The sequence below is a fragment of the Trachemys scripta genome, chromosome 13, assembly GCF_013100865.1.
Source record: "Trachemys scripta elegans isolate TJP31775 chromosome 13, CAS_Tse_1.0, whole genome shotgun sequence".
NCBI lineage: Eukaryota > Metazoa > Chordata > Testudines > Emydidae > Trachemys > Trachemys scripta.
The window spans coordinates 18002124-18022312 of NC_048310.1; the positions used below are offsets into that span (position 1 = coordinate 18002124).

The window sequence follows — 20189 nt, forward strand, 5'->3', positions numbered from 1 at the left end:
ATATTTTGACATACTCAATATGACATACTCAGAAGCAAGCTAGGGAAATGTGGTCTAGGTGAATTTACTATAAAGTGGGTGCAAAACTGGTTGAAAGTCTGTATTCAAAAAGTAGCTATCAATGGTTTGCTGCCAAACTGGGAAGGCATATCTAGTGGGTCAGTCCAGGTTCCAGTACAATTCAATATTGTCATAATGATAATGAAGTGGAGAATATGCTTATAAAATTTTCAGATGACATCAAGAGAGGTTGCATGCATTTTAGAGGACAGGATTAGCACCAAAAAGGATCTTGACAAATTGGAGAACTGGTCTGTATTCAACAAGATGAAATTCAGTAAATATAAGCGCAAAGTACTACACTTGGAAAGGAAAAATCAAATTCACAACTACAAAATGAAGAATAACTAGCTAAGTAGCCAGTATCAGGGCGGTAGTCGTGTTAGTCTGTATCCACAAAAACAACAAGAAGTCCGGTGGCATGTTAAAGACTAACATTTATTTGGGCATAAGCTTTCGTGGGTAAAAAACTCACTTCTTCAGATGCATGGAGTGAAAATTACAGATGCAGGCATTATTAAACTGACACATGAAGAGAAGGGAGTTACCTCACAAGTGGAGAACCAGTGTCGGCAGGTCCAATTCAATCTGGGTGTATGTAGTCCACTCCCAACAATTGATGAGGAAGTGTCAATTCCAGGAGAGGCAAAGTTGCTTTTGTAATGAGCCAGCCACTCCCAGTCCCTATTCAAGCCCAAATTAATGGTGTTAAATTTGCAAATGAATTTTAGTTCTGCAGTTTTTCTTTGAAGGCTATTTCTGAAGTTTTTTTGTTCAAGTATAGGTACTTTTAAATCTGTTATAGAATGTCCAGGAAAATTGAAGTGTTCTCCTACTGGCTTTTGTATGTTACCATTCCTGATGTCCAATTTGTGTCCATTTATTCTTTTACATAGAGACTGTCCGGTTTGGTCAAAGTACATGGCAGAGGGACATTGCTAGCACATGATGGCATATATAACATTAGTTGTGCAGGTGAATGAGTCCCTGATGGTATGGGCTGATGTAGTTGAGTCCCCTGATGGTGTTGCTAGAGTAGATATGGGGACTGAGTAGACAACAAGGTTTGTTACAGGGATTGGTTCCTGGGTTAGTGTTTCTGTGGTGTATAGTTGCTGGTGAGTATTTGCTTCAGGTTGGGGCGCTGTCTGTAAGAGAGGACTGGCCTGCCTCCCAAGGTCTGTGAGAATGAGGGACTGTTTTCCAGGATAGGTTGTAGATCATTGATGATGTGCTGGTGAGGTTTACTCTCTCAGTAAATACTCACCAACAACTACATACCACACCATATGTGGCGTCATATGTAAGAAATGGGAGGTAATTGTCCTTCTCTACTCAGCACTGGTGAGGCCTCAGCCGGAGCTCTGTGTCCAGTTCTGGGCACCACACTTTAGGAAAGATGTGGACAAATTTTAGAGAGTCCAGAGGAGAGCAACAAAAATGATAATGGTTTAGATAACCTGATCTATGAGGAAAGGTTAAAAAACACTCTACATATGTTGTCATGAGAAAAAGAAGAGTGAGGGGAGACTTGAAAAGAGTCTTCAAATATGTTAGGGACTGATATTAAGAGGACTATGATCAATTGTTCTCCATGTCCACGGAAGATAGGACAAGAAGTAATGGGATTAATCTGCAGCAAGGGAGATTTAGGTTAGATATTAGGAAAAACTTTCTAACTATAAAGGTAGATAAGCTCTGGAATAGGCTTCCATTGGAGGTTTTGGAATCCCCATCCTTGTAGAATAGGTTGGACAAACAGCTATCTGGGACGCTCTAGGTTTACTTGAGCCTGCCTCAGCATAGGGGCTGGACTAGATTACTCCTCAAGGTCTATTCCAGCCATACATTTCTATGATCCTATGACTGACCTCGAGTCCCTGTAGGCACACATTTGCACACTGATTTGGGCAGTCACATATTCCCAGTTTTAAATGTGATTACTATATATTCATTTATCTAGCCCTGACATTCACAAATTAGGAACACGTGACTACGAAGTGTGCCTACGCTTTCTCACACAAATGCAAACCTAACTACCGCACACACACACACACACAAATCAGACCCTATTTCCCTCCCCTTACCTAAATGCTTTATTTATTTTCAGAATTTTCCCTCAAATTGGACACACTTAAGGTTTCTAATGTAGATTGAATATTACTGTGGAATGTGTAGACGCCAATGAAAATTCATCTTAGGTGTTAATTAGCACAATATTTATCTCATCTAATATGCAAACTAAGACATCACCGTCTCATTAAATGTCAACTGTGTTACCTTTAAGCTAAATTAAATCTCCAGCCAATGGGGGGAAGGGGGAATCTGTATTTTTCTTTGAAGCTAATGAGTGTGTGATTACTCCCTTCCTTTGCTATTAAGTGTCAAGTTAAGGAAAACTTATCCTAGATATATAAAATATGGCAAACTTATGTAATACAAGAGTAAGGATTTGCTTGGTGCAGTGCCATATTTAGTGTTATTAAAAAAGAAGACTAAAAATGGGTAACTATCAAAATCTAAATGCGCACTAAAGGGGAAAGTGAATTCTCCAGGAAGACATTTAGAAGAAATAGAGATGACATAGACCTTCCTAACAATCTAGAGAGGAGGAAAAGGATTTTTTGGAGGGCAGTATATCTTATAAACTGTGAAATGTTTCATTTATTGCAAACTCATGTCATTGGTGTGTAGAGTCCATGTTAGTATCAACTTGGTTTAGAAGTATTCTATTTTCAGTTTAGGTTCAAAAGAACCAAGAATTGTACTACTAATGGATATCCTTTTTTTTTTTTTTTTTTTTGCATTGAAGAGTAATGTGACTCCTCAGTTACTCTGCTAAAGAGGACAACACAACATAATGTTATTTATTAAACCAGTGTTAAATCCATCATTGTCCATAATGATCATTTCTGATCAGTGATGTGAATTTTAATGTTTGCATACACTACCTGTAGTCAAGACAGGCAATGAGCTGTGTTGCTTTCAGCAGCCTTCTGGGGATAGAAAGGTAGAAAATGCTGTACTTAAGGACCATTCATTATTTCCATATGTTTCTAAGCATGTCAAGTGTCACCAGCACAGTGAACTGAGACTCCCAAGGTGTGCAGGAAAAAGGGAGGTTGCAGTAAAGAAAGAAAAGATGTTATTCGCTAATGTACAGGAAAACAAGGAAGAAGATCTGACCCATCTTATATCTTTGAACCACAGTACTAGTCTCCCTCTGTCGGAGATGAACCTTATCAGATCCTGCAGCAGATGGGCCTACACCCAGTATTAAGATCGATAAGATTTAAGTGTGGATTACACAGATACATTGTCCCTTATAGCTTCTGCAGCTGTGCAGCGTGGAGAAAAGCAAGACTGCAATGGGGATGTGGTCCATGGGGGGGGGAGAGGCAACTCTGCCCCCCTGCTCTCCCTCCACCTCCCGACTGCCTTCATTGCCTTCCACAGGAAATCCATGCAGCAGCCAGGCATTATGGAAAGAGGATGGGACCAGAGACTGGGAGTAGAAGGTGACATGCTAAGTGGATCCCTTGAAGTTTAAATTATTCAACACAAAAACAACTGTGGCTGGCGTTAACTAGTTTTACATACTCTGCTGTTCCCTTCAGCAGAGGCTCAGGGTGAAAAGCCAGTAGCTCAGTGGCCGGGGGCAGCTTTATGCCTTTGGGGTAGAGGGTGCAGAAGGAAGTTCAGGAACAGGCCAGAATTAGAGCGTGGGGAAACAAGAATTCCTACTGACATCACAAAGGGCTGTGGGGAAAGGGGGAAATCATCTTACCAGCTGCCTCTCAGTTTCTTGGTGAATTCTGTTACTAACTCCCCATCATGAGCATTTTTCCTCTTGAGAAGAAAACAAGGGTCAGTTCAGTTTCTGGGCACATTAACCCTTGAATGAATGCTGTTAAGGATTCTAATTAGGGCTGAGGGCTATAGGGTGTTTCCAATAAGAAATGGACTCACCCCAACTCATTCCATATAGGCAGTGCAATGATAATGTATTCTGTGTCCTAGATTAGATTTGAATAGGTGACAGACGTGTCTCCCATTACTAATCCCCAAATTACGCTTTAAGCACAAGCCCCCCAGAAACCCGCTGAAGAGGCCCAGACACATGTATCAAAACACCCACAGGTATGCATGACAATGAGCACAAGCCTTGAAAAGTGTTGCAAAATATTGTCAGGAACCTGAACAGCACCACAGATTCAAGAAGTACTAAGAAAATGCACTGTACAACTTTAAATGTGGAGCACTCACATTTTTAAAACCTGACAGTTCTTTTATGGCTTATAAATCCATTTTGTTTTATTTCCCTTCATCCCATTTGTAGCAGACTCGTGTACGCCAGCTAAAAATTCTTTTCAACTCCAATGTTTTCCCTTTGCAGTATAATCTTGGAAAAAATCACTTTTCACATTACTGAAAAGACGTCTAACGTGTTTTATAGTCTCTAACACCTGGGAAAAAACATAACAATTTAGTGATATGACATTTTTTGAGAGCATGGAAGCAAACTCTAAATGAGATTTGAGCTCTTAAGCTGCTTTATCAAGCTCTGATACTAATCTGAATCAGATCTCGCATTTCAGGAGTGATGGGAATGCAAAGCTTGGGTTCTTTGCCAATTAAAACAAAGGGACAGGCTGCTCTTTTCAGTTAATTGGAGGATGTGCACAGGCCCTCACCTTCAGTATGCAACTCTGTATTGGAAATTTCCTACTTCAGATCAGGGTCTGGGAAAGTTTGCTTCTGAATTCAAAGCCCCCCAGTTTCCCCTGTATTAACCCTCAAGACTCCCCCAGACATTGTGATTCTCTCAGCTACCCTCACCATCTCCTGCATCTCCCTTGGCTCTGTGACTCTTTCCTAGAGCCTGATCAGATACGCAGCTACTATCCTCCCTGCCCACACTCTACCAAGAACCTTTTACAAGTCTGCAACTTGTGATTGGGGAGGGGTGGACTGTCAATAAAGTGTATCATTCATCTGCCCCCAAGCACTGTGGGAAAAGATGGGGAGAAAGTTAATACCACTGGAGCCTGTGTTAGTGTCTCCTTGACCACTCCTATGATCTACAAAACCCCTGCTCAACTGCCACCTAGCCTTGTAGGTACCTAAACTCATTCAGCAACCAAATATTTGCTGTAAAATTCCCCTAGACACCAAAAGGTACATCTACACTTTGAGTTGGGGGTGTAATTTCCAGATTGGCTAGATATACATTCACTAGTTAGTGTGCTAAAAATAGAAGTGTAGACACTGTGGCATATGCAGTAGACAGGGCTAGCTGCCCAAATAAGCACCTAAGGTCCTGGGCAGCATTGGCCATCCCAGCACCTGTGTTCACATTTCTATTTTGCACTAGCTCATTCAACGCTAATTGCCAGCTCCACTGTAGGTGTACCCTAAGTTTCTGGCTCTGGGCATACACACTGCTGTCTTGGTCTGGCCCTGGATGCCTATTTCCTACTTAAATCTCTGGGGAAGATAGGTGGGGAAATGGCTATTTCACCTGCAGGACCCAATCCAGTAGGCATGGTCAGAGCACAGAATCATAGGATTGGAAGGAGACTCGAGAGGTCATCTAGTCCAATCCCCTGCACTCACGGCAGGACTATATTATGCCCAACTCTACACAAAATGGCTGGAGGTGGGGTAGGCAACCTCCCTTATAACCTTGAACCCAGTGGTTAAGGTAGGTTATTCGCCGCTCCAGGCCAATGGGGGCTGCAGGAAGTGGCACGGGCCGAGGGACGGGCTGGCCGCCATTCCTGCAGCCCCCATTGGCCTGGAGCAGCGAACCGCAGCCAGTGGGAGCTGCGATTGGCCGAACCTGTGGACGCGGCAGGTAAACAAACCGGCCCGGCCTGCCAGGGGCTTTCCCTGCACAAGCGGTGGCCCGACTTTAATAAGCACTGATGTAGGAGGCACTGGTTCAGTTCCCACCCATACATATGATAAGAAGGGATTTGATCAATCACTGGGCTATGAGATAATCTTATAGGGATCTCTCAATTTCTCCTGATGAAGCTGTTCAATTTTGTATAACTAATTAAATATTAACTGGGCCAGAGAGAGTGAACATTCTGTTGCCTGAAAACCAAAAGGTTTAATAAATGATAGATAGGAATCCAAAATGTGGTGCTAGAAATTCTCCCCATGCCTCAATTTACCACCAGTCAGGAGACTGACTGAAAGAGAGTGAGAGGAGATACAGAGAATTAAATGTTTCTTAAGATGGGAGGGAACATTCAGAAAATTCAACACTACAACAATAGCGGCCTCTGAAAATCTGGATGCCTCCCTCAAGTCATGAGCATTTACACTATTTATTTCAAAGCTTGGTCTACACTTACAGCGCTGCAGCTGCACTGCTGACTGTTGGCTTCATTGGTACTGGCACCATCTTTCCTCATAATGTCCCTTCTCCTATCCACTGATGTTCCTTTCTCCATTGCTGTGTTCTCTCTTCCTTGATTTTCCTCACACTCTGTATTAGAATCAGGAGTGGAGATTACATGAGCATCTCCCAACCATCTCCACAGAGTTCCTACTTTAAAGCTCTTTTAATCAGTTGTGCCAACCTCCATCCCAGAAGTCTATTTCCCTCCCTTCTTACATGGAGTCCATCTCATGAAAACAGTCCTTTGTCCGTGAATGCCTCCCAGTTGTTGAACATCCCAAAGCAGTTTCTCCTGCCAGTGTAGGTACTCCACCTTCGAGAGGCAGTAGCTATGTCAACAGGAGAAGCCCTCCTATCAACATACTGGGTGGTAGGTTGATATAACTACATCAGTCAGGGATGTGGAAAATCCTCACTGTAGTTATGCCAGCATACATTTGTAGTGAAGACCAGGGCTAAAGGAACGAGGTGCCCAAGTGCCCATGAAGGTCAGTGGGACTCAGGTGGAGATCTCCCTTAGATGGCTTTGAAAATTGTGCCTTTGAGCTTTTAAACCTACCCCTCTCTAGTTTAATTGTGACCAAGCAGGCCTGTGTGTATTTTCTCCACTCAAAGTGATTTACACGAAGTCCTTCTTGTCTAGCATCTGGTCACATTTGATTGGATGCTTAGCTGAAGGGAATACCACCACAACCAGTTGCATTTGCATCTGAAATGCAGGTTGCCCAGATGCTGGGGGGATATGTATGAAAGGGAGGGATATGTATGAAATGGCATTAGTCCTGCTACCTGGTGCACAAAAGTTGAATGGCAGTGGAAAGAACAACATAGAAATGCATTTCTGAAATTCTTTTCCCTTATACCACATGCAGTGCTACAGCATTAAGCAACAAGATAGAATCATAGGAAGAAACAGAACAACTTTTTAGCACATCCACTACAAGTTGTCTTAACTCGGTTACTGGGCTTCACTGCCCTGTTCATGACATTTCCAATAAATTTCTGTGCGCTCTCATGGTGAAATCCTGACCCTATTGAAATCAACGGATGTCTTGCTATTGACCTCAATAGGGCCAGGATTTCACCCTGATTCTAAGCATTTATAGAAGGATCACCTCTAATTCACTTTTGGACATGGTTTTTCAAGACTATAAAGGATTATTCTGAGTGACAACAAACAAGCTATAGAAAAAGCTTTACACAAAATATAGACTAGTTTCCCTGAAAGATGCAACTGAAAAAAGTAGGTGATGTGCACTTAGGGTTATAAATTTTTGTATTATAAAGCCCAAATCAATATGTGCAGCTTACAGTGATTTTTACAGTGATTCATAACCAGAAGAGAACACCCATTATATTTATATCAATAGAATAATGAGAACAATGCCCCTGAAAATTTCTCAGTAAGTGACCTACAGAGCTCTCTCTCTGCCTTGTAAAAAGCATCCAGAGATCTCATGAGACCAGTATTTTGCTTGAATGTTTTATAGAAAGTCTGAACTAGAATAATACCTTGCAAGAAACAAATGAACTGATCCAAGAACAGCATTGCTATCTTCCAAATTATCCATGCTTTTGACAAAAGACTGTCCTGCATGTTTGATTTCTCAGAGAAGAGTTTTCTCTATCCAAGGGTAGAAGTCCTACACTGAATAATTAGTCATGAAAAAACAAACATACACCCATAAAATTTAAATTTCTAATTAGGCATAAATAACTGATCATCAAGACAAGATTAAGAATCACGTTTAATTAATTATCAACATTACCCAGTAATTACTCAATGTATAACATTAAATAAATAAATAAGAGTGTAAAAAATAGCAAATAAGGGTTTATTGAAAGGGGTATAATTAAGGAGGTTGTCCCTGGATAGCATATTGTATCTTCTGTTGTATATGCCTTGTAAATCACACAGTTCATTCCTATACAAGAAATTGTTGTTTGGCCAAAATGATTGCATACTGATGTGAAAATCAGCATGATAATAAGTGTCAAGTTATTAGCATCATCAAAATCCTTCCACAAAGATAATGCACTGTAGAATAGCCATCTCAGTATGAGACTAGTATCCAGTAATGTAAATGGTACCATTTTTAATTAATTGTGCTTGTCACAATAATACCAAGAGCACTGACATGTTTTCCTGAATAAATACTATTTGACAGATGGGCTAAAGGTATTTTAAATATTCCTTCATTGCTGGTCATAAAACTGTTCCGTATAGTGGCACTTTAGCATGTTGTTAATTATGTATCACTAGATACTCAAGAAATAGTCCAGCAGGCAACAGTTTGTTTCAATGGAATACAACGTGGAGAAAACTCCATCAATCATTGCATACACAATGGTTAGTACATTGTATCACATAGAATGGAACAGTCAAAGGTCACCTGATATCGGGGCGGGGGAGGAGAATAACTTTAGCATATCTATTAGCACAGAGTAAAAGGCATGTAATTTGGAATGTAGGTGAAAAAGGTGTTGGTTAAAAAAGCAGATCAGAGATAATTAATTTTCTTAATGCGTAAATATTAAGTAAATGATTTAATTAATTTCACAAACTTTTTTTGTTTGTTTAAGCTGTTATTATTTGCTGACAGGACTTTTCACAAATTCACACTTCAGAATAGAAGGATACTCAGAAATGCAGCCGTACCACTGTTGGATGTGATCAGATCTCACATACTAAGCAAGTCTGGGCCTAGTCAGCAGCTCCATGGTAGTACCCCAAAAGTGCTGCTTATAGGAAGATGGAAGCTTTTAAATTAAAACAAGATTAAAAAAAAACTCCCCTCCCCCCCCCAATATTGAAATTATCCACCCTCAATTTCTGATCAGCTCGAGTACTGTTTTAGGAAGTAGTAATAATGGATAGTATTATGTAGTGTTCTACACGGAATACAGTATGCCAGGAATTCTAATCCTCGCTCTGACATGGATTCTTTCGCTGGCCTCATCTGTAAAATAGAGATAATACTTATTTCCCTACCAAAGAAGGCTATTGCAATATTGTATTGTAGATACAGATGTAATTAGTAAAAGTTCTCAGAAAAGGCAAAGTGCTATTATAGCTCACTTTTTCCTCCTGAAATAAACTGAAATCAATACCTTAGCATGGTGCTAGAGTACTGTGCTAGAAGAGGCACCATTTCCAGATGAGAAGTATGAGCAGGTCAATGACCTTTCCAGTAATTAAACATCCTTGCAAAAATGTCATGTGAAAGGGATAGTAAGTTAACCCTGATGTCCTGACCAAATTCCAACCTGTACAATTAATTACAATACATCCTGCCTACTAAATTCCCCCTGTAGCTAAGATGAAGTTGTGCTAGTTTTCTCTTCCCCCATCTAAAAACTGTTGTGTGGTATCACTGGTGCAAAATTAGGTTGCCACTCCATTCCAGACATAGATGCATTTCACATGTGGCTGAGTAATCCCTACCATCTATACTCCATAGAAGGTCAAATTGACACTCTTCCTGTGACCTTCTATCCACTTGCACTCCCATACAGGGCCAGGCAGAATACAGGTTTTAGCACAAATATGAGTCCAAGGGGAACACCAGCATAACTGATGGTATTAAGTCAGAAATGATGGGGCAATAACATACAAATTCTGGCTAATCATAGAAATCAAAGCTTTTAAGGCCAGAAGGGACCATTGTGATCATCTAGTCTGACTTCCTGTATAGCACAGGCCAGAGAGCTTCCCCAAAATAATTCCCATGTAGCATTTTGTTATTCCCCTAGCTCCAGTTTACCATTGTAGCTCCAGCTAGCATCATCATTCCCATGCCATGCCATTGCCACTTCACGGTGAACCCACACAGACTGGGCAAGTGGAATCATTCCTACTGACAATGGCCACAATTTATCCCTTGGCAACAGGCATGTGAGGTGGGAGGGAAACAGATTCTATGCCAGGAATTCACAGTTAAACTGGGAATAGAACTTGGGCTCAGCCATTTCAAAAATATACACTCATCATTTGATCCAAAAGAGGCTATCAAATAGGTGCAAAAGTAAGTGAGCTTATAGCACAAGTTCTATCCAAAAAAAAAAGTCTGTAGCAATCTGCATGGAACTTGGAGGGAGGAGCACAGATTGCAGGAGGGAAGAGTTTGGAGGGAGCACAAGGAAGGTAGTCTGTATACATATGACTAGAATGCTGGCTGCAATTTCAGCACCTTTGCAAACAGTTGTCCTAATAAAGACCCCAGTTTAGTTTCAGAAACCATGAGTCCTCTCATTCTATTACCGAGTATATGATACATGATACAACTGCCATGATTATAAAACATACACATACACAAAACTACTAAGACTGCAATACAATTAAAGAACAAATCCACTGTTCTATTAAGTTCTACTGCAAAGCAGTCAATATTCCACACATCTCATGTGAACACCAGAGTAAAATATGGTCTAAGTTTATACACTCATTTGGCTAGCCATGACTCATAGTTCAGAACCATGACTCATAGTTCTTTCCACCAGACGAGAAGACCCAAGTTGGTGGCCATCTTTATGATGCAAAATACTCTTCTGTTGGCTGACTGTTTATTGTTCCAGTAAGAGAAAACATCTCAGTGCAATAAAATATTGTTATCCTTGGACACTGCTAAAGTTCTTGTGTTTGTTGGAGTTGACACAGAAAATACCCACTGGAGTTCCACCAGTGTTCCAGATAGGTGCAAAACCCAAGATCTTATTTCCAAGTTAAAATATCCAACAATAGTAGGTAATTATTTTGACCAAATTTTATTTATTGCTTCTGGTATCCAGAGAATGTGATGTTATATATACCCCTCTATATAAAATATGATCTTCCTTAGCACTATTTCTGCACACAACTGTGAAGTAGAACTAATACATTTAACTGATAAATACATCAAAGGGAGCATGTCTAAAGCAATAAACATCTCCTGTGGTGGTGATGTTTATGCGCTACAGGAGACATTTTTGCTGAGTACATATCTCCCTTTGATGTAGTTATCATTATTATAATGAAAGCATTAGTTGATTTTATTGCTTTTTAAACACCACTGTTGTCCGCCATAGCTCCATTAAATGTAAACTGTGTTGTTAATAATGTGAGTGAATTGAGGATTTTTTTCATTTAGGACTGGATCAATGTTAAGGGACTGGCTATCAGAGCATAAGCTCTTCTTCATTTGCCCAGTTTCCTTGTTGCTCTAGGGTTGTCATCATGAACAAAAATTTCTAATTTACACAAGCAATAAGCGCACGCAGTCATGGTAAGTACTTTAGTTTTACGTATGTGCTCTAATTTTACACACACACACACACACACACACACACACACACTTTTGAAAATTCCAAACTACCTGCTCAGTTGCAAAAGTGCTCAGTACTGGCCTAACTCTGCTACCAGTTACAACAATAGGAGTTTTACCATCAATTTCAATGGGAGAAAATTTTGGCCAACATTTCATAATTTCAAAAAAATCTGTCCCCATATTTTCACCTGTTTTTGTAATCTGCATTTTGTCCCATAAGCACTGTTCACATGGCATCTTACATTTGCTAGCAAAGTTTATCATTTGGGTTTTTCTGAAACTGTTGCCAAAAAAATTTCACAATTCAGGAGCACTGACCTAGTAGCATGAGCAGGCCTCACACCCTGGAAGCCAACCCACTGTTTTATGTTACTAGCCACCACCACTAGTCTGTGGAGCAACTGCTACCATGTTACTAAACTAGCACTAGCATGGGTTTTAAAGAGTTCAATCAGATCAGCTTTGAGGGGTTGATATGATCAAGCTTATGCAGTCTGTGCTGTGCAGTGTTTTTAAAATGTTTAAGAAGCTTCATTTAAAATTAAATTAAAATGCAGAGCCCCCAGGACCCGGGCAGAGTGAGTGCCACTGAAAATCAGCTCCCGTGCCGCCTTTGGCACACGTTCCACAGATTGCCTACCCCTGTAGTAGAAAGTAGTCCAAAATCTGCAGAAATTAAGCCCTAGCTTTACTGAAAAAACAGAGGAAGAGAGTTTTGGCAAACTTCTGCAACATCCTCCACAGGCTTTATGTCTCCTTATGCTCCAAAGATTGATTGGGACCTTTTTTTATACCTGTCTCTGGAAATTTCCATTACATGCGTCTGACGAAGTGGGTATTCACCCACAAAAGCTTATCCTCCAATACGTCTGTTAGTCTTAAAGGTGCCACAGGACTCTTCGTTGCTTTTTACAGATGCAGACTAACACGGCTACCCCTCTGATACTGTGCTGTGCATGTTCTGCAGATGAAGAGAGAGCATGTGTCTCTAAGACTGTCAAACACCTTCCATGAGCACTTAAATCACGTTGAAAAAACCTAAATGAGGTTTTCAGGTGTATGCAACAGGACTTGGGCTCAAACAATGATGATACAAGAAGTTCTTGATTTTTTCTTCTTCAGAGAGATGGGCATGTGAAACAGTACGCAAGCTTAAAACAGCTGAACCAATGTAACACACAATAGGAACAGAAATGTCAGCATTATTAAGGCAGTCCACTTGAAGGAATGCCATGTGTTGCTAAAAATCTTGTAAAGCCATTACTGTCCAGGTCACCTTTGCAGGGGAGATTATAATCTCAATATACTTCTACTGGGATAAATACAGTAGAGGTAACATAAGGGAAATTTGGCAAAAACAATGCTATTCATCAGACAGGTTTGGAAATGGCTTCCACTAGGTACTAAAGCAAACAGGCTTGATTTATAATTACCTCTTAATGTAGGGAGTTGATAATTGATTGCAATGTGCAGAAACACCCTTCTGCACTACCAAGGAGAAACACTTTTTTCCAAACATCAGTGATCAGAGGATGGGAAGATGTTTGAAATGTATTTTAAAAGAGAAAGATAATGAGGGGCAACAACCAACTTGACAGAGGGGTCACAGTGAATTTATAACCATAATCTGCAAAATAAAATTGACTATCATGGTATATTTCTTTGCCTAGCAACATGTACCACACTTTTATATATGATATGCTGATTGGAGAAAGAAACGCTAAATATATTTAGCCAAGACACTATGGATTAAAGGAATAGTGAGGGAGGATTAATAGGTTGTGTACAGCACTCCAGGCAAGGAGTATATCAGCTCAGGAGTCTATATTCAAGACACACACGATAGTATATTCTCTTTTGTGTTTCTTTGCAAAGCTAATCATGGATTTCTTATTATGGTCAATTACTCAGTTGCAAAAGTGCTGCTACAGATGGGTAGGTTTCAACTAAAGTTTGCCAGAAACTCTCTAGGCTGCTTCCAACTATAGTATTAGAATACACTGAGGCGCCAGTAGCACATTGTTCCTTCATGCTTGCTTTTAACAAGCTTTGCCACATGGAATTTGTAGGCAAAATTTGGGTCAAGGGTGGCAAAGTAATTTGCATTATTAACTATTTGCCTAAAATTGGATCTGTGATTTGAAAAAAAAGCTCTCATTTAAGCTATTTCTTTGTGAACATGGAAAATGCCTAATGACAACAAATTGAAAGTTGAAAAGTATAGGTCTGCATTAGAAAACTTGGAAAGAAGTATCTGATTTATTGGATCCTTATTTTAAAAAAAAAAAAAAGTACTGGACTGTTTGCATTTTGTCTGTGATTTGTACCCTGTTGTTAGAGGAAGTATTAGAGGATACTGCATTAATTCCTGGTTCAGATGAAATGCTGCCAAAAGCTAATGGCTGTTCAGTGAATGAATGAAAATATGTTGCTGGGGAGGGAAGACATCAAAGACAAATTGATCTTCAAAAATGGAGTCAGGGTTTGGACTACTTTCTACTACAGGGTAAGGCAAGGTGAGCAGTGTTATAGTAAGTAGTTTGCCACAAGTGATAACTCTTGAACAAAATCTTTAGATTTTTTGGTAGGGGGCCTTGCTCCAGGATTGTCCAGGTTTTGTAAATGTAGGGCCATAGATTGCTCTCAGTTCACATCAGAACCAGGAGATAGATTAGGGAGAAGTATCAGTCCTATTTCTCACAGAGACCATAAGTATTTTATCTCGGTCATCCCTATTCTGCTGAAACAGCATTCTGGGAATCTTTACTCGGTGCAGGGAGGGGAGATCCTTTTACACTTCTCAGTACAAACTCTGACAAGGGGGTAGGCACAATGCCAGCACCAATGTGTGAAGGAGCAAAAGTGGGAGGGAATGGGGGGGGGGCGGGCATGCGGCATAGTCATGATAGGACCTCTCGTACTTGAATCTGGGACTCTATCCAAGTTAGTTAAAAAATTGTCAAAGGAATGGGGCCGTTCAGCTTTTTTGTGATATACAGTATTTCTCCTTCTATTGCTCAGTGTCATGAGCCAATTTCTCTAGGAGAGGAGTATGCATTTCCCCATCTATCTTTCAGATGTTAAACATGGCTTATCTTTGATCTAGAGGAGTGCTGGGAGTTGTGCAGAGCTATGAGATGTTTTTCTCTTTTTTGGAAACCCCATGAGAAGATGTGGTTTCACAATCCAAGTGCGGGCTCTTTTGTTGTTGTTGTTTTGCTTTTAATACATTAATCTTTTTTCTCAAACCAACTGGATGGTGTATTATCAATCCTTTCAGCCACTTATCCCTGTCTTTCTGAATATTATTTTAATACAAGCATTGGGTTCAGCTGTGCCTCATCAGGCCCCTGGTGCCTTTTATGGGACTTTCTAAGGGGCTCTGATTAAAGACTGTTTCAGCTGATGCTGCAGGGAAGTGTTGTTCTCTTTTTCCACATTCTCCCTCCTGCATTGTATCCAACGCCAAAGGTTTCATTGTTCTCTTCCACGATGATGTTGAATTAACGTTTGGACCCTTTTAAAAAAAATGTGTATTTTTATTGGATTTCTTTTCCTTGATCACTACTCCGGGAATGAAACATCCTTTGAAATTGACAGAAGGCTGCAGCAGTATGCAGTGAAGCCTCAGCAGAGGATGTGCTTCTGGATCTCCTCTGTTAACATCTGCTGGCTGCGCTCATTGTTTTCATAGATTAATCTTCCCTAATTGAGTTGTATATTTTATTAGGTCTTTCATCTAAAAATAAAATTTCATGTACACCCTTTGCTACGGTGCTGCCAAAGTCTGCAGTTATGAATGAAAACAGGCTTTCAACTTTGAACATTTAAGGAAACAAAATGCATTTGCTTCTATTTTTAACTGCCAGGGGCTATGCTGCAAGTAGACACCAGCACATCCTTAACAGAAACCACCTAGGAAGTTCTTAAAAATGCTCTTCTTCTAGTTCAGTTCATTTTTTATTTGAAATATTCAATTTTAGTATTCATCAACAAGCTACTCTGTGATCTGTAGTAAAAGGAAAGTGCTAGCTATCTGTACTCTAGATACTGTACATTATTTGAAAACTGCTTGGCAAACCTTTGCTTTCTTTGTGTAAAGATCAGAACAATTTAGATATTTTAGTTCAATGTCACTATAAAAATGCTTTACAGTTATAGCAAGAGAATTAGAAGGCATATTTGTAATATGAATTGCTAACCACTGTCAGCTGACAAGCCTGTGTCCCTGCATGAAAATTATGCTATTACTTTCCATGACTGTGAGCAAAATGTAAAGATCATGGATCACATAAAAAAGACAAAAGGTGGAAAAATTCACACAAAAATGATTTAGGATTGTCACAGAAAAGACGACTAACATTTGCTTTGCTGCCTCGCCTCCCTCTTCCCACCCTCCCCCGCATCCCTACACTGAGATGGCATGCAGATCTTAAAAGTTTTTATTTGCCTAATCTCTTTTGGAAATAATAGGTGAGTCCTAAAATTTATTTTAATATGATGAATCTAAGAGCAAGAGAAGTTTTAAAGCGAGAGTTAACAACAGGGTTCATTTTCATTGTAAAGCTGGAAACATTTTAAATTTTGAAATGAGCAAATACCTAGTGCCATCTGGTCCCATATAGAATAACAATGCCTCAGTGTTTTGTCCCAGAACCTAGTCAAGTAAGATCAGATTGCAATTTGGAGAAAGATTAACTATCATACAGACTCTCAATTGCTAACACATGCTTAGGGTGTTTTATTTTATACTTTCTTCTTGTTTTACTTGCTACTTTGGGGTCAGATTCTGTCTGGAAATGTGTGAGAAATACTCATTTACTTTAAATGAAGATGTGCACACATCAGAGGCAGCATTTAGCTTCTTTGTAAGGGAATGAGTTTGTGCTTTTTGGTAAAACATCTGACTTGGTAGAACACCATAGATATCTTGAACAAAAAGAAGGTTGATTTATGTACTTGCTACTTTTATTGTATATTAGTATAACTTACATTTTATTTTTGGAAATTCTATAATAAGGGCTTAATTTTCAAAATTATGCTAACAGTTAGGTATCTAATTGTGACTGTGCGCGTGCACGCATAAGTTAAACATACACTTGTACATGAAATTTGTGCACAAACAATTGTGGAAACAGGGTTTTTTTTTGTTGTTTTTTTTTTTGTTTGTTTTTAAATCAGGCCTTAAAACTCAGCAAAGTAAAGTTACAAGGAGGATTAATGTAATTGATTTTGAGCAAGTTGAGAGAAAACCTTTAACAAGAGAGCATTATTGTAAAAATATGGCAACTGTGATTTCTGGTGACGTTTCTGTATGTAAATATATTAAGTGAACAACAACTATCACGAGGGGGGAAAAGACGTTTCTAAATGCTCAAAATAGTTTATTCCATTTACAAAAATTCTCCTGTATACTTCCTTCCACATGCCACTAAAAATGTACTTCATGGGCCACACACTGCCCTTGATGTCAGTGGGAGTTGTGCACACAAATTGAAGATAATGTATGACCCTTTAGAGTTGAGGTGATTTTTTTTTTTTTGCCAGTTGTATAAGCAGCTGTTTTTTTCTATACTTTGCTATAAATTCATGGAAAAACTGAAATTTACCAGCATACCTTGAGATATCTGTGAAATGTAGGATAGATTTTACAATTCATAAAGTAAAATAGAGATGATTTACCGCATTTTGCAATAGCTGATGACAACCAAGGACATTTGCAGCGTGGGGTTCTTGTACAATATGCCAAAAATAATGATGCAGCTCATCATTGTTACTACACAACAACTCCTTGGGGAAGGGTTTGGCAGGTCCTCCCCAGGAAGGAATTGAGACACCCCTAACATTGCTGTAGTTAGGGGGTGTTGTCCTCGGTGAGTTTAGGCTGGCAGATTTGAATGTCACTAGTTCTCCATTAACCCTCCAGCACACTAGCCCCAAGGAGGTGGCCTGTCTTTTATAGCCAAAGCAGGGAAGCATTCAGCTCCTGTCCTCTTGCCACACCTAGTGCAGCATGCTGGTGACCCAGGCTGGGGCTGCAGTGGTAGCTCCAAGGATCTTCCTGACTGGTCACTGGTCCAGTGGTGCTGTACTGGGAGCCCTATTTGTGATGGAAGAAGAGGTAGGCCCAGGACAGCCAGAGGATAGCTGGCTTCCAACTGGGGCAGGCAGAGGCATCTGTGATTGTTGCTGAACAGGCAGCAACCACAACAGCAACTAGGGCCCCATTTCTATTACCATCTCCTCCAGCTCCCAGTCTTGGTGCCCCAGCAAAGTAGGACCAGAGGGGAAGCTACAGAAGACCCAGCAAGGCTGTGGAACCTGACAGACCTCACTATCCCAGAACCTCCAGTTCCCGCTCTCTATAGTCACTCCCCACTTCCTTATATCCCGGGTGGAATGAATGAGTTGTACCTGTCCCAGTGAACCAGCAATTACATGCAAAAAACTCTAACACCTGTTAACAGAGGATAGAGGAAAAGATCCTGCTACCCCATTATAACAGGGCATAACTGCTGGCATTGTCTAGCCCAATGTATTACCAGCACATCTCACTGGCAATGTGTTTCTCTGTTTTTACCATTACACCTGCCACTACTTGTATGCATTTCTTTGTGTGGGGATGAACAGTGTACTAATATTTATGTGTGACAGTTATTTTAGATAAGGGCCCCCAGAACATGGGCTGGGTGCTTCTTTATGTTTTATAAATCTAAGCTATTATATTAGGCTAGATTGTCTTATGCAGAGAAACAAGGGAGTCAACCCCCTCCTTGCCCTTTCTGGATCATGGTCCAGGCTTTGCATGGAACAAAGCTGCTGTTCTCTGGAGACAGCACCCAATGAATGGGTGAAGAGAGGGCAAAAAGGAACAGTCTCTTAGCGCTAACCACTCCCTTACTTCCTGGGCAGAGTAGCTGGCCTGATGAAGTATGGGAAGTAAAATGCACTTTCTCAAGCGCTACAGCAACTTAGCTTTCCCCTTTGGAGAAAGAGGGGACCAGGCAGGAGTTACTGCTCTATGAGGGTTGCTGCCTCTCACTCAGGGCTAAGCCTACAGGATCAATCAAAATTGAACAAGGACTGGCTTTCACTATATGTGCATGTAAAGTGTCAAGCACAATGGGCCCTGATCTCAGATTGGGTCTCTAGGCACTACTGTAGCCATTATCACACCAGTAGCACTTATTTGATCAGGCTCTGATTTTACTGGAAAGCTAGGGTTACCATATTTGAACTTTCAAAAAAAGAGGACACTCTGGGGGGGGGGGTAGCCCCGCCCCCTGGCCACTCCCTCCCCCTTCCCGTCACCTGACTGCCCCCCACAGGACCCCCAACCCATACAACCCCCCCCCCCCCCCAGCTCCTTGTCCCCTGATCGCCCCCTTCCGGGACCCCTGCTCCTAACCAACCCCCAGGACCCCACCCCCTATCTAAGCGCCTCTCTTATCTTTGTCCCCGACTGCCCCCTCCTGAGGCTGCCATTTCCACTATATTATCACCACTGTCTTTAAACAAACAAAACAAAGTTTTGTTTTCCAGCTCCTTAGCAAAAGGAATTGAAACACTAGACAAGGCTGGTGCAACCCAGTTTTTAGAAAGCTTTGACTGACTTTGGAAGCACTGAGAAATTATAACTAACCAATTGTGGTTTTCAAGGCAAATTGTAACCCTCTACCTTGTTCACTGCATTTATTAAACATTCTCAATATTGCCGAGTTTTTAGCAAACTTTTTTGAACAAATCAGTGCAAGAGAAAGATTCCCAGCCAAAATGCAATAATTCATCCTATGCGATTGTGATAGACAGCTGAACAGTAGGAGCAGTGAGGGGAGCACACCTCTGCCTCTAGTCTTTGCAGTTAAAGTAAGCAGAGCGTTCTGCAGCACCCCCTGCCCCCAGCTAGTAAGAGAACTCCTTCTCTTATTTCAATCTACTTTAATGATTGATCAGCAGAATCAAAGCTTCCTCTTACCTTTATGTATGGGGAAGGGTGATTTTCAGTGCCATAACCACAGGGCTGGGAGTCAGGAATTCCTGTGTTCTAACCCCACATATAGTCATGCTGCATGGCTTGGACCGAGTCTTCCATCTTCATCCCCTCAGCTTCCTCATCTGTAAAACAAGAAGAACAATTTTCATTTAAAAACACCCTGATGAGATAAGTAAAGTGAGAGTTAATTAACTAACATTTTACAGAGCTTGGAAAACAAATGTCTGAATCTAAAATTCTCTTAATTTCACAGATGGTTTATACAAATCTGCAAAGTCTTAGCCATAGAAAAAGTACTAGCCCTAAGATCAATTCATACAACAGATATCTGAACACATGGATGCCTTTTATCACTCATGCTGAATCTTGGTGCAGGATTAAATGGCAACACTTCATGAACTTTTCTCCTTATTAAGATCCC

General features: G+C 40.5%; 1 long non-coding RNA gene across 1 annotated transcript in view; it reads right to left on the bottom strand.

The window, feature by feature from the left end:
* The window catches only part of LOC117886695, a 138341-nt gene extending 118466 nt beyond the window's left edge, over window positions 1-19875 (bottom strand). The window contains exon 1 of the long non-coding RNA XR_004648027.1: window positions 19751-19875. This is a non-coding gene — a long non-coding RNA (uncharacterized LOC117886695). The remainder of the gene's footprint in view (window positions 1-19750) is intronic.
* Window positions 19876-20189: the final 314 nt, after the last annotated feature.